Genomic DNA, 18169 nt, shown 5'->3' on the forward strand with positions numbered 1-18169 from the left:
CCTTTAGAAAAACCAATCTTCAAAAGATACTTATCCAATCTTGCATACCAAGCTCTTGGAGCTTGTTTCAATCCATACAAAGTTTTCCTTAACTTGCAAACCATATCTTTGTTATCTATCAAAGAAAATCCATCAAGTTGTTCAATGTAAACTTCTTCTTCAAGATCTCCATTCAGAAATGCACATTTAGTATCCTTTTGATATACTTTGTACTTCTTATGTGCTGCAAAAGCCAAAAATAATCTAACTGCCTCAATCCTGGCTATCAGTGCAAAGGTCTCATTATAATCAATTCCTTCTTTCTGAGAATATCCCTTTCACACTAGTCTTTCTTTATTTTTGATTACCTTACCATCTTCCTTAAGTTTGTTTCTAAATACCCATTTGGTTCCAATTACATTTTTATCTTTAGGTCGGGGAACTAATGTCCAAGTGTTATTCTTCTCAATTTGTTCTAAATCTTCTCCCAAAGCTTTAGTCCAATGTTTATATTCACATGCCTCATTAACTGATGATGGTTCAATTTGAGAAATAAGACATACCTCTTCATTTGCCAATCTTCCTCTTGTCATAACTCCTTTATACTTATTTCCAATTATCTGATCTTCAGAATGATCCAGTCTTACATACTGAGGTGTCTTTGTTTGCTATTGTTCCTCAGTTACTGTGGAATTTTTAGATCATACCGGTGTAGCTAGATATTCATTTTGTACCAGTGGATTTAGTGTAGGTTCATTTGTTATAATTTCTATTGCTGGTTCAGAGTCTATATACCTTGAAGTTCCTCTAAATTGTTCATCAATCTTCACATTTGTACTCTCAACAATTTTCTGTAATTTTTTGTTAAAACATCTATATGCTTTACTCTTAGATTAATAACCAAGAAATATTCCTTCATCACTTCTAGGATCAAATTTCCCAATGTACTCATCTCTTCTAATATAGAATTTACTTCCAAATATTCTGAAATATTTAAGAGTAGGAGTAATACCAAACCATAGTTCATGAGGGATCTTACCGGTTTCACCTTTGATGTGAACTTTGTTGAATGTATAGACCACTATACTTACTACCTCTCTCCAATATACATGTGGTAGGTTTGCTTCTGATAACATACTTCTATCTGCATCCAAGACAGTTCTATTTTTTCTTTCAACAACTCCATTTTGTTGTGGTGTCCGAGGTGCTGATAGTTGTCTTCTGATTTCATTCACTTTACTGAATGCATTAAATTCCTTAGATGTAAATTCTTCTCCTTGATCTAATCTTAGACATTTTATTTTCTTACCGGATTCATTTTCTACCATTGCTTTGAACATTTTGGACTTCCCAAGTGTTTTTGATTTTTCTCTAAGAAAAGTAACCCAACACATTCTAAAATAGTCATCAATGATTAGCATGAAATATCTATCACCTTGTAAACTTTTAGTTCTAGCTGGACCACATAAATCAGTGTGAATTAAGTCAAGAGCATTATTGGATTTTTTTGGAATACTTTTGAAGGTGGCTCTAACTTGTTTTCCAAATTGACATTCCTTACATATTGTATTGTGAGGTTTGACAATTTTAGATAAATCTCTAACTGCCTTAGTAGTATTGATTTTTACCATGCAATCAAAGTTTACATGACAGAGTCTCTTATGCCATAGCCAACTTTCATCAATATGTGCAATCAAGCATGTCTTTTCACTGTTATTCAAATGAAAGGTATTACCTCTAGTTTGATTACTGGTTGCAATTTATAAACCAGTTCTATTCATGACTTTGCATTTTCCATTTTTAAATTGTAACTGAAATCCTTTCTCAACTAATTGACCAACACTCAAAAGATTATGCTTTTAACCTTCAACATAGTAAACATTGTCAGTATTATGCTTTCCATCAAGAGATATTGTACCTTTACCTTTGATCAAACAAGCTTTATCATCTCCAAATCTCACTAGACCTCCATTATATTCGAGAAAGTTCGAGAATTTACCTTTATCTCCTGTCATATGATGTGAACATCCTGAATCAATGATCCATTCATCCTTTACTTCAACTTTAGGTGCCAAGGCCTGCTCTACCGATTGAATGGTAGGTGTCAGTTGGTCTTCTGTTATAGCAACAAAAACTCATCCATTGTCTGTCAGATCCTCATCAGAATCATCAGTCACTCCTTCATCAGCAAGATAACAAGATTTGTCTTTATTCTTCTTAAATCTATATCTTTGATATTCAAGGTTAGGCTTGTATGTTCTTCTAGCTTCTTCTCTTAGTCTAGCATGTCTATTAAGGCATCTTGAAGCCATGTGACCAATCTTATTACAGTTAAAACATTTAAAGGGTGCTTTACCTTCATACTTACCTCCAACTGGACCTTTAGGCATTTTCCTTGCAAATAGTGCTTCAAGTTCTTCAAGTTCTTCATTTTCTTTCCTTCTTTCTTCAAGTTCTCTTGCATAAAAGGCTTTCAAATTAAATTTTTCAAATGATGATGCATATGATGTTGATGCTTTAAAGGCTAAATCTATCTTTATAGAAGTGACAGGACCAAATTCCTCAATTTCAAAGGCTGAAAGTTTTCCAATCAATGGATCTCTAGTTACTAATGTATTAGGCATTGTTCTTAACTCATTTATAGCAGTGACTTTCATTTTATATGCCTATGGAAATCCTCTTAAAAATTTTGAAACAACTTCATCTTCACTTAAGGTTCCTCCACAACATTTAATACCCAAAACAATTTCATTAACTCTTTCCATAAAAGCAGAAATCCTTTCATCTTCTTCCATTTTTCAGATTTTCATACCTGATCTAGAAGCTTTCAAGCTTTGCAATTTTGACTGTGGAATCTCCTTCATTCAGTGTTTCCAAATGATCCCAAATAGCTTTAGTAGTGGACATATCCGATAATCCCATGATTTAATGATCTGTTAATGCACTCAAAAGTGCTTCTCTTGCTTTGCAATCATTTTCTTCATCTTTTCCCAAGGTAGGTGGATTAGGCTGACTGGGAGTAGGAGCAGTATAGCCATTCTTTGTAATGTCCTAGATGTCCTTTCCAATGCAATTTAAATTTGTCTCCATTCTAATCTTCCATATTCCATCGTTGGTTCCATCAAGTTTAGGATTGTCCTTCCTGAAATAGCTAGTAGACATTGGATCTCCTCAAGCTGTTAAACTTCTGCAAAAAAGGACTAAGCTCTGATACCAATTGTTAGGTCCCAAAGACAACTAAGAGGGGGGGTGAATCAGTTGTCAAATAAATTCAAACCAAAACAACTTAACCAACTTATTTCTTAATACCAGTAAACCAGTCTTTTATACCGGTGGATAGTTTTAACAGATAATTGCAATACCGGTGAAGATTAAAGCATGAAACAAAATGACAAAGTCATCCACAACACTTAACACCAATATTTGTACGTGGAAACCCTATAAGGGGAAAAACCATGGTGGGAAACCCTACCCACAATCAGATGATACTACTGTAGATAGTAAGTGTATACAAGTGGGGTCTGCACATGCAGAAAGGCCAAGTGCCTAGAGCTCACTGCTCAAACACAAAATAGGAGTCATGCTAACTACAATTGGATGCTTAAATCCAATAAGAATGTACTACTCAAAATAGCATCTTCATATGCTAGATTCAGTACCGGTGTAGTTCTGATTTGCTTTCACAAAAACCTTGCTTTACCTTCAAATGATGTCTGCATGTATAGCTCTACTTATTCTCACATATACCTTCTCACAATTCTTCTTCACATTCCATATTTGATCTTACAAATAAGATCTTACATTTATATCATAACCTAGGACCAATTTTAGTAGGTCGGCTCTAAAGGATATTACAATAAAATCAATTTACAAATAAATTAATGCCCGATGCAATAATCGATTCAACATGTCATCTTAATGCATTTACAACAATAATAAATCATCTCCATAGCATGCCATGCTGATCTGGAAAAGATAAACCTATCGGTGTATAACCTGGACCTATTTGTTGGTAACAACAAATATGCAAATATGAATATGCCAATAATCAAATCTCCAAGACAAAGTGTCCAAACAATGTCTTTGACATAACCAAGTGTTTTTCATGCCATTCCAAGTGTCAGTGATCATTATATCCTGCCGGTGTACCAAATACCAGTGATTGTGCATGAGTCATTTGCTTGCTGGTGAACGTTCCTAATTCTCCAAAGTGTTAGAGTTGATAAGTGTTAGTAGGTGTTGAAATCAATCACAAAACCATACCAAAATACCAACATATACCGCATGATGAAGATGCTCGCTGATTATCTCCATGACTTCGTCACTAATGACGTGGAAGTATGTGGAAGTACAGGTGGTCATCTAGGTGGGTTAAGATCGAATGAGGATGTGCCACGGGATAGAGAGTACTTGGTGACAAGGTGGGTCCAAGTCTAGATGGCAGGAAAAGAGAACCTGCAAGCAAATCATAGGTTGACATGTGGCAAAAGTCTACAGATGAGCGGATGTCTATATTTTTAAGTCAACTTTAAACTTGAACTTTGAATTGGTTCAAAGTGGTTTAATGCTTCAAAGTGGTTCAAAGGTTCAAAATTCATTGGTTCAATGCTTCAAAGTGGTTCAATGGTTCAAAGTTCATTGGTTCAACGCTTCAAACTAGTTCAATGGTTCAAAGTATATTATCATTGCTCATTTCCCGTGGGCCTACGATGAAGAAAGAAAACAAGCAGAGATAAAAGAAAATAGTGGGGCCCGCTAGAAAGTAAATGAAAATTTAATGCAAGCAACCATGGTTTATGTAGGCGATCTAGTGGCTGGCAAATAAAAATTACATGTTGGACTCAGAACTAGTTGTTTGAATGGTGAAAAGCCCGCCAAACAAGGAGATGAATTTCTAGATGAAAGATTAATGCATATGCTTATTGCTTATCTAAATATGCAAGTGTTACATACCATTGGAAAGCTCACAAAATAGGAAGATCATTTCCACAATCATTTTTTAATAGAAGTATCAACATGGAGAGCAGTTGCCAGAGAATGCATAAGATTTTCTTAGTGATATTTATTTTTAATATAGTCACAGTTCAGTTCATTGTGCAACTTTCACATGAGGATAGCTATTTTTCATATTTAGATATGCAGATTTTTAAACAGGAGGAGCAGTGGCAGTCCTTTTGAGCAGTAAAGATTATTATTTTACAATATTGTGCATGAGTTTTTATGCCATTTTTGGGGCAGATTTGCCCAAGGCTTTTCTCATGCAATGTTTTTAGGGTTTTTGAAGGGGATTCATCATGATTTCTATATATTCCTTCTCTCCTTTTTTCCCTCTAGTTCTTTCTTTTTTCAATACACATTTTTGCAAAAAAGTATTGTAGCTCAGTAGTATTTGAGTTTTGTAACAATAGCACTCCTTTATTTTTAGTAATATAAAAGCAGATTTCCTTCTTCGTACTTCTTGTATTATCTAGTGAATGAATGATTTGATGATTTCTTGTGATTTTTATCCTCTAATTTATCTCATTCAATCAATTTGTGGTGCAAGGAGATACATGTTAGTTGCAGGTTCTAGTTTGTGGTAGTTGATTTTAATTGCTTGAAGTTGTGAAACCTTGTTGTTTTCCTTCATGCATGCATTAAATTCATCCCTTTCTAGGAAATATTTATGCATCTACATGTTCAGTTGAGTTGTGAAGCAATCAATGTTATTTATTGAAGGTTTTTCTGAGTTAAGCAAGTTGCAGATCTTAGATAAGATATTTGGTGCATCACCTTTATTAGAATAGATTTTCATTACATGCAATATTTCTATCCTTTTTCTTATCAAAAGTATTTACAAGAGATTCACCAAACAGAAGTCGGCCCGATCTCCGGAGAATCACCTTCACTCTGACCAACCCATAGTCTCAAAGGTGTTTCCATGTTTCATAGGATTGCTTGTTTTCGAAGTTAGCATCATGGGTGCAATCCTCAGTGACAATAGTTTTTGGAATGTCCGGTGGGACACATTTGAGCTATCATAGCTCAAAGATAATCCATTTTTTGTTGTTGTTTTGGTATTGACAATAGTATTTCAGCCTATTGAGGTTATTTTTTCTAAGTACGTGGCGACTCTATTTTCTGGTTTTATGTGCAGAAAGGTCTTAACAGCATATGAAAAAGTATCAAACCAAACAGAGCGAGGATCTAGTTGAGCATATTGAGCTACCACCATCGTAGAGAAGGTCAAGGATAATGAAAAAGACAAAAAAAGCAACAAATTCAGCAATTGAGTTTCTAGAAAGTTCATCAGTTGAAGTTTTTCTTGAAGCTCCAGATCGTAATCTTTTGTCTAATTCTTCTCCTCTACCTAATAATTCTCAGTCCAATTTTGCTACCATCATACTACTCCAATTCAACCATCTATTACTTAGAATCCACCAGTAAATCCTCTAGTATTTACAATGGCAGTACCAAGAGCACATGCTTTTGTTTCAATGGAGGCAACCCTTTGAATTTGACCCAACATGATCCTATACCAGGAGCAACTCTAAAAATTCTTCCTAGTTTCACTTGTGCAAACCACATCACACCAGTTGAGCACATAACAGATGTAGCATCTGTATGTGCAATTCACCATGTAACCCAAGAGAACGTAGCACTCAGGCTATTGGCAGCATCATTCAAAGGAAAAGCACTTGAATGGTTCAGGGGTTTGCAAATTAATTCAGTTACTGATTCAGATGATTTGGGTGATAAGCTAACAAAGTAGTTTGCAAATAAATTAGATCACCTATCATTGGTTGAGAAGATGACCACTATCAAGAGGGAAGCGCAAGAGCAGATGACTAATTTTAATTACTATTTTGAGCGAACCTGGAATAGAATTCCTACAACGATAAAACCCTCTCCTGAACATGCATTTTTATATTATTTTAGAGCTTTAAATAGTGATATTTCTATTATGATTCAATCTATGGGTGGGGTTACATTACTAGCAACTTATGATATACCTATTAGAGCAGAAAATAGCCTTATACAAGCTGGTAAAATTGTCCCTAGGCCTCCTATGCCTATTTTTCCTGATATACAGCCATTGATTCCTTTACAAGTACCCCCTATAGCTACAATACCTGTTGTTCCAACATGAGGTTTTAAAAATTATGTTCAAAATAGTGTTGTAGCAGACTTGTCAAAGCAACTACAGATGTTACAAGAGATGTTTGTAAAGAATGTTGAAGAAACTCAACAAATCCAGCAGACTATGCAGAATTTTAGTAATGAATTGGTGAACATCAAGAAAAATTAGAACCAAAATCAAAGGTATCAAGCCCCATATCAAGCTCTTTATCAACCCAATAGGCCTAACTACCAATTTGATGCTCAAAATCAAAGGAGGAACTACAACAATAGGCAAAACTAGCAGTATAATCAAAATACTACTAGCAATTATAAAGAAATTATTCTTCCTCAGAATAATATGGCACAAGAGTGGTGTTTTCCTTGCCAACAACCTCATAATCAAACATCATGCAAAAATGCAATGAATGCTCAATCACAAGCTTTGATGGTTTAGAATAACATGTATTATCAGGATGCAAGTATAAATGAGGAACTAGAAGTTCCTGAGGTGGCTATGATGAATTGGCAAGGTGAGGAATTTTGTGGATTTAATCATCCGCAAGCACAAAATAGACCTTTTTCACCTGTTGCAGAAAATACAATGTCAAAGAAATGTGCTATTGATATTGGACAACAAGCTACAAATAATCAATAACAAGCTGTAAATAATGGACAACAACAAAATAAATTTGGACAACAACCAGATAAAGGAAATCAACAAGCTTCTACAAGTCAGCAAGTTGTTAGTACACCTCCACCTATCCAAAATGTGCAAATTTTACCAAGAGGACAGCCTGCAGCACCTAAAGCATAGCAAAAAGTTCAATCTTAGTTAAAACTAGCTCATCAAGAGCCTGCTATTCTAAAAGTACAACACAAGGTTAGTGGTGTTCCATTTAATATTGTTGAATCTATGGCAAAAAACACTAATTCTATGACAATAATAGATGCATTGCAAATTCCTGGACAAAAGGAATTGCTAAGAGACCAATTGGATAATCTTTCCTTGACTAATGAGCCTCAAAAAGATTAGCCTAAAGTTGCATTAGCTAATGATATCCCAGTTAAGAATAATCAGCCAATCCAAACACCAAAGGCTCCTCCATTTTTTGTAACATTGATAATTGACGACCATCTAGTCCATAATTGCTTGATAGACTCAGGAGCCAGTAATTCAATTATGCCCAAAGACCTTGCAAATAAACTTGGTCTAATTTATGAGCCTATTTCTAGAGGAGTTGTACAATTAGATGGAATAGTAGTTAAGTCAGTTGGATTGGTCAAAGATCTTGGTTTGACCTTGAATGCTTGTCCTAATTTTTTCATACCTTAGGACATGTACATAGTTGGCTTACCTCCATACTTTGCTATTTGCCTATCTAGAGATTTCACAACAAAAGTAGGAGGATACCTTTCTACTGATTGGTCACACTTATTTTTTAGAACCCGATATGGTACTAAGGTTACCATTAAGTCAGAACCCTAAGCCACTTGCCACTTAGAACCATATACCCCAAGTCCTATAAATGGAGATCTTACCATCATAGACCATAAGGAGTTACCACCTATCGAGGATCCCGACACACCTGTTCAAGGCATACTTGATGTGAATTTGGATGAGTGGGCAGCCTAGAATACTACTGAAGATCCTTTCATCGGCATGGATGAAATAGGTCTTGGTGTTTATATGATTCATGAGAAGGATTATATTATTCCTAAGCTTGAAAAAAAGGATATTCCACTTGACCAATAGTCAAAGCTGCGGAAAAATCAGGTTTGGAAGCTCTATTTTGATGGTTCAAGAGGTAAAAATGGTTCCAGAGGTGGTGTTATGCTAGTTTCACCCGAAGGTATGAGATACTACACAACTTTTAGATTTTCTTTTAGCTGTATAAACAATACAGCTAAGTATGAAGCATTACCACATGGCTTAGAATGGGCTAGGCAAAAAAAAATTAAATATTTACAAGTTTCTGGTGATAGTGAACTAGTTGTGAACCAAGTAAGGAATATCCATGTCACCAAAAACGATGTTTTGAAGATGTACAAGCATAGAATTTAGGATTTAATTAAATATTTTGACTCATTGTAATTTGTTGTTCATACCTAGAAATCAAAATATAGAAGTGGATAGGCTTGCTACTTTAGGAGCTTAGTTCAATATTCCAAAAGAAATAGAAAATATTGATAGACAACAGTATGTTAAAGTTGCAGTAAGGCCCTCAGTTCCAGATAACATGGTTAATTGGTAGATTTTTGACTCAGATGAGTAGATTACCAATATCTTAATTGAAAAAGTTGAGTTTTCTGCTAGAAATCAGCGTAAGTTCAATGATCAATATGAAAATTAGTTTCTCCAATTGAAAACTAACAAGCTACCCAAGGGTCTGGTAATCCTTGAATCTATTTTTAATATAGATGATCAGGTCAAGAAGGACAAAGGTAGCATGTTTGTGAAGAAAGAATATTATGAACCTGTTGAAATATTCAAGGACAAGCTATTGAAAATTGGCAAGGTATGTACCCCTAAAGAAAAACATTCTTTTGTAAAACTTTGTCAAGAATTCAATAACATATTTGAATGGAGGTATGAAGATTTGAAAGGATTTGATCCTCATTTAGCCCAACATATAATAGAGCTGGTAGATAATGCAAAACCAATAAAGGCCTCTTAATCCAAAATTAGAACATCTTATGAGGACTGAGTTAAATAAGTTGATTTAAGGAAACATCATATTTCCAATCAAGCACACATCCTGGGTGTCCAATCTAATTCCCGTTAGAAAGAAGAAATGGTGAACTGAGATTATGTGTTGATTTTAGAGATCTAAATAGAGCATCCCTAAAAGACCATTACCTATTGCCCTCAATGGAGCAAATTCTGCAGGTTGTATCAAGATCAGAGAGAATCTCATTACTTGATGGTTATTCATGATATAACCAAATTCTGGTCAAAGAAGAAGACCAGTACAAAACAACATTTACCACCAAATGGGGTATAATGACTTATAATAAAATTCCATTTGCACTGCCCAATATAGGGGCAACATTTCAGCGTGCAATGGATATGGCATTTCAAGGCCTGATTAACAAGTTTGTTTGGTTTACCTAGATGATGTAACTATTTTTTTCTAAAAAGGCTAATGAACATCTTGACCATCTTAGATGGGTATTTGAGAGATGCAGGGAATATGGAGTTTCATTAAATCCCAAGAAGAGCATATTTGTTGTTCATGAAGGCAAGTTGTTAGGATTATTATTTCAAAGCATGAGATTTCAATAGATCTTGAGAGGATCACAACCATACTTGCATTGCCATTACCAGCACATAAGAAGGGACTCTAGAGTTTCATAGGTAGAATTAACTTTATCAGAAGGTTTATTCCTAATATTGTATCATTGATGCAGCCACTTACAACCATGCTTAAGAAAAACATTCATTTTTCAGTGGACTAAGGAAGGTAAGATCAGTTTTGAAGAGATTAAAGAAGCAATTGCAGTGGCCCCTACTCTCATTAATCCTAATTTTAAGATAGATTTTATTTTATATGCTTTTGTGAGTGAGGATACTATTTATGCAATGTTGTGTCACCAAAATGATGAAGGTTTAGAACAACCACTTGCTTTCTTTAGCCACATTTTGCATGATTATGAGACTAGATACTCATTTGTAGAAAAGCATGTGTTAGCAGGTATTAAGAAACCTTAAGAAATTTAGGCACATATTCTCTAACAATAAGATTCAGCTTATGGTTGCTCATCATACAGTGAAATATTTTTTTCTCAGCAAAGACATAAATGACAAAATGTTAGGTTGGATTACTAAGGCAATGGAACATGACATCTCTATCAAGGTAACCAAGCTAGTTAGAGGTAAGGGTTTATTTGAACAACTTGCTGGAAGTAAAAAAACCAGTAAAGAAGAGGAGAAACAAGTTGAAACAATGCTTAATAATGAAGAACAGCCTGTTGCCCCAACTTTACCAACAACTTGGAATCAGTAGATTCCCCATTATTTACAAACTGGTGACTGTCTGGAAGGCTTAGAGAGATCAAAATGAATGTATTTCAGAATACAAGTCATTCCTTATGCTTTAATAGATGGTATTTTGTTCAAAAAAGATTATAACGATGTTCTATTAAGATGCATTGAGCCAGAATAGATTGAAAAAGTTCTAAAAGAATTTCATGAAGGACCTGCAGAAGGTCACTTTACAACAAGAATAACTGCCCTGAAAATTATGAGAATTGGTTATTATTGGACTGAAATGTTTAAAGATACTCACTCATGGATGAAGAAATGTGAAAAATGTTCATTGTTTGTAGGCAAATGGAGGCTGGCAGCCTTTCCTTTGCAACCAATTGAAGTAAAGTAGCCTTTTGCAAAGTGGGGCTTGATTTTATAGGACCTATTAATCCACCTTCAAGTGCGGGTCACAAATGGATTCTTACAGCAATTGATTATTTCACAAAGTGGACAAAAGCAGTTCCATTGAAAGAAGCTAATGAAACTTTTGTCCTAAATTTCTATCAAGACTTACTCCATATTTGGTACCCCGAAATCAATCATTTCTGATAATGCTTTAGCTTTTATTGGTCTTAGAGTTTTAGATTGGTTAGTTAAGCATAATATATAGTTGAACACTTCATCCAATTATTACCCTCAAGGTAATGGACAAGCTGAATCAACTAACAAGAACTTGATCAACATCATTAAGAAGACCATTGTTGAGAATCAAAGAACTTGGCATGAAAAGATCAAGTTAGCCCTTTGGGATGACAGAATTACACCAAAGAGATCAACAGGTAACTCTCCTTATGTTTTAACTTATGGCAAGGAAGCTAGGTTACCTATTTCAGTTGAACTGCCAGCTTTGAATTATGTAAAAGAGTTGGAGTTACCTGAAGAGCAGCCAATGCAGATTAGGCTTGCTCGGCTTATGGAGTTAGAAGAAATTCACAAGGAAGCATACAGAAAAATAGAAATTCACCATGCTTAGATGAAGAGAACCTTTGATATAAAACTTGTAACATGCATATTTAATCAGGGTGATCTTGTTTTCAAATGGGATGAATTAAAGAACAGACCTGGTAGACATACCAAGTTTTATGCCATGTGGGATGGCCCGTATGTTATCACAAAATGCAAGCAGAATAATGTTTTCCAGCTTACTAAATTGGATGGAGAGGCATTACCAATCCCTGTCAATGGGATTTACCTCAAACTATGCTATTGAGTACTAATAGTTTGCATATGTACATAGTAGAATAGTTGCAGTTCTTTCTTTTCACCATAGTGCAAACTCAGCTATATGCAAAGCCTTTGTAGTTTCCTTTTTAGTTTTTGTTTAGATGTTGATATGCAGTTCCAGATTTTGAGGAAAGCAAAATTGACTCAATACCCTATAGATATGCTAGGCTATTGGATTCTACTATTTAGCAGACAAACACCCCTGAGAGGTTGCCAAAAATGTTACCAAAATTTTTGCACATGCTAAATTTGGTGCCCTAATGAAGCCTTGCATTCATTCATATTGAAAAGGCTAAATCATGAGCAAAAAATCAGAAATAAATGTTTTTTGTCTAACGTGTTTTCTTCATGTGCAAATATAGGAAAAGCAATGCAACATGTGGGTTAAAATGGGCTCCTGCAGAGGTTGAGCTCAGCATGCTGATTTAAAAATCCCAAAATATCCTTGCCGCCTAATCAAGTAGTGATAAATAAGGACTCAAAGGTTTTCAATCATCAAGCTCAGATATTTTCATGACAAATGCTCGGGTGCAGGTCACATATAACACCAGGGGCCATAAAAAGAACTTATCCCACATTGGTAGTGGAAAGGAATTCTTTAGCATTTAAATGTAAAGCCACACACATATCAAGCATCAAAAGCTTGAAAGCTTTTGGCAAGAGGCAACTCATATCCTAGTGGACCCCATGTGCATGCATCTCAAGGCATCCTAATTTTATGACTGAAAAATCAGCCGAGGTTAAAGATCGAGCAAGTTGAAGAAAGATCAACGGTGATGCGGGTGATCCAATGGTCGTCGCTAAGGCACAATGGAAAGCTGCACACCAAGTAATCACTATGACTTAGTGACTGATGACATGGTGGGGTAGAGAGTATAAGACCAAGGACAGGTTGCAAACAGGTGGTGGTCCAATGGCTGGTGAAAAGGTTTCACCAAATGCTCAGTTTCATCGACATAACAATATCGATGAAACTACAAAATTGATGAGACTAATAAATGGATCACTGAGGGATTACTTTGGCTGAAAGAAGGATATGTGATAGAGCAAGATGAGTGGTAGGCCCAGAAAATAGGTGGTGCCCAAGTGTATCTCATGAGCCAATCACAAGGTGACACATCTTGACATGCGGCAGAAGAGAGAAAATCAGCTAAGGTTAAAGATCGAGAAAGTTGAAGAAAGATCAATGGTCATCTAAAAGATCTAAGGGCTATCACTATACCGCTATAGAAAGAAGCTCATCAGTTACCTCCGCAACTTCATGACAAAGCACGTGTGGAAATGACAAAGGGGAGGTGAGCGGCTAAGGTGCTAAAGATCGAGCAGTTTGAGGGTTGATCAATGACCGTCTTTATACTACTTGATGAAGATGCTTGTTGATTATCCCCGCGATTTGGTGACTAATGACATGGAAGTATAGGTGGGCATCCAGGTGGGCTAAGAATGAATGAGGATGTGCCACGGGATAGAGAGTACTTGGCGACAAGGTGGGTCCAAGTCCAGATGGCAGACAAAGAGGACCCGCAAGCAAATCAAAGGCTGACACATGGCAAAAGTCTATAGACGAGCGGATGTCTATATTTTTAAGTCAACTTTGAACTTATACTTTGAACTAGTGGTTCAACGGTTCAAAGTTCATTGGTTCAATGCTTCAAAGTGGTTCAATGGTTCAAAGTACATTATTGTCACTCATTTGTCGTGGGCCCAGGATGAAGAAAGAAAACGAGCAGAGATAAAAGAAAATAGTGGGGCCTACTACAAAGTCAACAAAAATTTAATGCAAGTGACCAAGGTTCATGCAAGCGATCTTGTGGCTTGCAATTAAAAATTGCATGGTGGACTCAGAATTGGTTGTTTAAATGGTGAAAAGCCCGCCAAACAAGGAGATGAATTTCTACATGAAAGATTAATGCAGATGCTTATTAATTATCTAAATATGCAAGTGTTATGTACCATTGGAAAGCTTGAAAAATAGGAAGATCATCTCCACAATCATTTTTTAACAAAAGTTTCAACACGAAGAGTAGTTGCCAGAGAATGCATAAGATTTTCTTAGTGACATTTCTTTTTAATATAGTCACAGTTTAGTTCATCGTGCAACTTTCACATAAGGATAACTATTTTTCATATTTAGATATGTAGATTTTTAAACAGGAGGAGCAGTGGCAGTCCTTTTGAGCAGTAAAGATTATTATTTTACAATATTGTGCATGAGTTTTTATGCCATTTTTGGGGCAGATTCACAAGGCTTTTCTCATTCAGTGTTTTTAGGGTTTTTGAAGGGGATTCATCATGATTTCTATATATTCCTTCTCTCCTTCTTATTTCCCTTTGGTTATTTCTTTTTTAGATACATGAAATATTAATGCAGATGCTTATTGATTATCTACAAGGAGATGAATTTCTACATGAAAGATTAATGCAGATGCTTATTGATTATCTACAAGGAGATGAATTTCTACATAAAATATTAATGCAGATGCTTATTGATTATCTGAATATGCAAGTGTTACATACCATTGGAAAGCTCTTGAAACAAGAAGATCATTTCCACAATCATTTTTTAATAGAAGTTTCAACACAAAGAGCAGTTGCCAAAGAATGCATAAGATTTTCTTAGTGGGATTTCTTTTTAATATAGTCATAGCTTAGTTCATCATGCAACTTTCACATGAGGATAGTTATTTTTCATATTTAGATATGCAGATTTTCAAATAGGAGGAGCAGTCGCAGTCCTTTTGAGCAGTAAAGATTATTATTTTACAGCATTGTGCATGAGTTTTTATGCCATTTTTGGGGTAGATTCGCCCAAGGATTTTCTCATGTAGTATTTTTTAGGGTTTTTGAAGGGGATTCATCATGATTTCTATATATTCCTTCTCTCCTTTTTTCCCTCTAGTTCTTTCTTTTTTGGATACACATTTTTGCAAAAAAGCATTGTAGCTTAGTAGTATTTGAGTTTTGTAACAGCAGCACTCCTTTATTTTCACTAATATTACAACAGATTTCCTTCTTGGTACTTCTTGTATTATCTAGTGAATGAATGATTTGATGATTTACTATGATTTTTTCCTCTAATTTACCTCATTCAGTCAATTTGTGGTGCAAGGAGATATGTGTTAGTTGTAGGTTCTAGTTTGTGGTAGTTGATTTTAATTGCTTGAAGTTGTGCAAACTTTTTGTTTTCCATCATGCATGCATTAAATTCATCCCTTTCTAGGAAATATTTATGCACCTACATGTTCAGTTGAGTTGTGAAGCAATCAAGGTTATTTATTGAAGGTTTTTTCTGAGTTAAGCAGGTTGCAGATCTCAGATAAGATATTTGGTGCATCACCTTCATTAGAATAGATTTTCATTACATGGAAGCTTTCTATCCTTTTCTATCCCTTTTCTTATCAAAATTATTTACAAGAGATTCACCAAATAGGAAACCAACCTGATCTCCAGAGATTTGCCTTCACTTTGAGCAACCCACAGGCTCGAAGGTGTTTCCATGTTTCATAGGATTGCTTGTTTTCGAACTTAGCATCATGGGTGCAATCCTCAATGACAAAAGTAACTCAAGGGAGAAGGGAAGCTTTGCTTCCCTTCCATACACTAGCATGAAAGGTGAGTTGCTCAAAGCTCTCTTGGGAGTAATCCTATCAGCCCACAATGTTGTTCCCAATTTGAGATGCCACAACCTCTAATTGTCTTCAAGAGTCCTCTTGATGATTCTAATGTGATTTTTGTTGGAGGACTAAGCTAAGTCATTGCCTTGGGGATAGTAATTTAATGATGTTTTCAGAAACACATCATGATGGACTGCCCATAGACTAATTTGATATCCCACAAAGGCCTTAGCATTGTCTGATATGATGGTGGAAGGGGCTCCAAATCTGGTTGCAATCCCCTCAAGGAATTGAACCACTGAATTCTTAGTTGCATCCTTCAAAGCATCATCCTTTGTCCACCTTGTAAAATAGTCTATGGCAGCCAAAATCCACTTGTGTCCTGCACTTGACATTGGGTTGATGGGGCCATTGAAACCAAGCCCCCATTGTGCAAATGACTGATCAATTGAATTGAGATGAAAGGGCAGGGTGGCTAATCTTTGTTTTCTTGCAAAAAATTCACACTCCTTTCACCTCCTGACCCACTTGTGAGCATCATCAAATAGAGAAGGCCAATAATAGCCTACTCTCATGATCTTCATAGATGTAGTTCTTGCTGAGAAATGGCCACCAGAGAGCCTATTAAGAAATTATTCTAATAGCCTATAGGTCTTATCTCCCTCGATGCATCTCAATAAGACACCATCCAGGCCTCTTTTGAATAATATGCCATCCACGAAGGCATAAGGGATGGATCGTAATCTAAGATGCATTCTCTTGGTTCTATCAAAATGATAAGGATAGATATCATCCTGTAAGAGGGAAGACATTACTTCCAACCAATTGGTTTTTGTATCTCTCTGGTTATCAACCAGTTCTTCCTGTAGCAAGAGGGAGGTCTCTCACTTTTTCCCAAAAGATGAATTGAACTGCCCACAGATTCCTTTTCTTCTCACTAACCTAGTAATTTTTATGTCAAGGTCATACTCCATGACCTTAGTGATCCACCCAACTCTCTTCTCACATATATCCTTGTTGAGAAGGAAATCCTTAATGTTGACATGTGGGACTAGGCTGGATCCTATTGTTTGAGAGCATGTGTCTGAACATTTTTAGTGTTCTCACAACTGGGATGACTTGTTTTTCCATATAGTTGTACTTGAGTTCATATTCCTTTAGACCTTCATTGAAAAAGACTATGGATTGCTCCAAATCATCCTGATTTAACTGTGTTAGGACAATACATATACTTGCATCTCCTCCCGATGTATAAAGGATGAAATCCTTCTCATAGTTAGGATTTATTAAGGTAGGAGCCTAAGCGATGGCCTTCTTGATCTAATCAAAGCCCTCCTTCCCTTCACTAGTCCATTTCAATGGTAAATCCTTCTTTAGCATGGTTGTGAGAGGCTTAACCAAAGCTGCAAGGTTTTGGATAAACCTTTTGACAAAGTTGATTCTTCCAAGGAATCTTTGAAGTCCTTTCTTGTGATGTGGAAGTGGAAGAGACACAATGGCTTCCACTCTCTCTAGGTCTATGGCCAGACCATCTTTGGATACAATATGTCCAAGTAATTTGCCTTGATCAATGGAAAATACACACTTGCTAGGATTTAAGGACACACCATATTCCCTACACCTTTTGAATACTTTCTCAAGGTGAGCAAGGTGATCTACTACATGCTTGGAGTATACAGTAATATCATCAAGATATACTAGCACAAATTCTGCCAATACTCCCTTAAAATCCATATCCATGGCCCTTTGAAAAGTTGCACCTGCATTGGTTAGTCCAAAAGGCATCTTAAAATAGGCATTTACCCATTTTTCTTCAAGTATCTGGAACAATATTGGCTACCCAAGAAGAATGCTTAATTGGAAAAATAATGTTAGATTCCATAAGCTTGGATAGCTCTCTCCTCATCAAAGGCTCAATTTTGGGATTTACAGGCCTTTTCTTTTGTCTAACTAGTTTAGCATTAGGATCTAACTGTATGGTATGCTGAGATAAACTAGGGTTAAACCCTTTTAGATCCTCATATGTAAAATTAAAAATATCACTATACTCTTGAGAAATATTTACATAAGTATTTTGATCTGATTGGGAACATACCTTCCCCAAATTGATATTTTTCCTTCTGTCATGGCTATTGATTTGTAGTCTCCTTTCTTGGCAGCCAGGTTCATTGCTTTCCCTTTCATTTGATCATCATGGTTGAAGAAACCCTCCAAGATGATCAGC

The sequence above is a fragment of the Cryptomeria japonica genome, chromosome 6 (assembly GCF_030272615.1).
Source record: "Cryptomeria japonica chromosome 6, Sugi_1.0, whole genome shotgun sequence".
Taxonomy (NCBI): Eukaryota; Viridiplantae; Streptophyta; class Pinopsida; order Cupressales; family Cupressaceae; genus Cryptomeria; species Cryptomeria japonica.